The sequence below is a fragment of the Tupaia chinensis genome, unplaced genomic scaffold (genome assembly GCF_000334495.1).
Source record: "Tupaia chinensis unplaced genomic scaffold, TupChi_1.0 Scaffold000085_1, whole genome shotgun sequence".
Taxonomy (NCBI): domain Eukaryota; kingdom Metazoa; phylum Chordata; class Mammalia; order Scandentia; family Tupaiidae; genus Tupaia; species Tupaia belangeri.
Genome location: NW_006159547.1, coordinates 3,479,514 through 3,480,779, shown reverse-complemented (window position 1 = coordinate 3,480,779; position 1,266 = coordinate 3,479,514).

Here is a 1,266-nt window from a genome sequence, read left to right as displayed (position 1 = left end):
TCAAACAAAAAAAAAAACAAAAAAAAAAAAAAAAAAAAAAAAAAAAAAAAAAAACCTGAGTCTAGATATCAATGACAGTACCTTAAACACAAATACATGTTACCAAAAAGTAATTTTATCAGGATCATTTGGACTTTACACTCTAGTTATATAAACAAATAGGGGAATGAGAACAATCGCCCAGGCCCTAAAACTTGGAAACATCCTTCACTCCTTTTTCTCCCTTAGCATCTGTACTCCATCAGCAAATCCCATTGGTCTTATAGACCATCAAAATATATCCTAACCTGGTCACTTCTCACTCTCCCCACCAAGGCACCTTCATCTCACACCTAGATTTCTCAACAGGCCTGTTAACCCATCTCTCCATATCCCATCTTGTCTGCTTTATTTTTTATCATTATTATTATTTATACATTCAATCACTATACATCATTTAGATTGTAAAGAAACTTTACTTAGCATGCTGTATACCTCAGACCAGTCCAGTTGAGAATACTATACATATCATCAATAGGTAGTAAACTATATCTGTGTCCTACAAATGTCTTACCTATTTTTTATCCAAATTTCCTTTCCCACATTCTTTCCCTCTCCTACTCTCCTTCTACTTTGTACCCAGTGTCCACACATTTTTTAATGCTTTTATGTCCTCCAGTTTTTTAGTCTCTACCATAGAGTGTGGCCCGTTGGTATATGCTAAGCAGAGACATACAATGTCTCTGTTTCATAGCCTGATTTGCTTCACTCGCAATAAATCTTCCATGTTCATCCACTTTCTATCAAATGCCAGAGTCTTCGGTTTCTTTTGGCTGAATAATATTCCATGGAGTATATGTGCCACACTTTTTCAATCCATCCATCTGTTTGTGGACATTTGGGTTGGTTCCATATCTTAGCAATCATAAATAATGCTGCAATAAACATATAGATCTTGAACTATAAAACTAGTGGTGGAAATCACTGGGGAAACTCTGGGAGACATCAAGGTAGGCAAAGACGTTTTAAGCAAGACCTCCAAAGCACAGGCAATAATTCCCAAAATAGGTAAGTGGGATTACATCAGATTAAGAAATTTCTGCACAGCAAAGGACACAGTAATTAGTGTAAATCAACAACTCTCAGAATGGGAGAAAATTTTTGTAAACTATACCTCAGAGGAGTAACTGATAAACAGAGAAGTCAAGCAGCTTACGCAGATGACATATGAACAGCCAAAAAACATATGAAAAAATGCTCAGCATCCCTCATGATAAAGGAGATGCA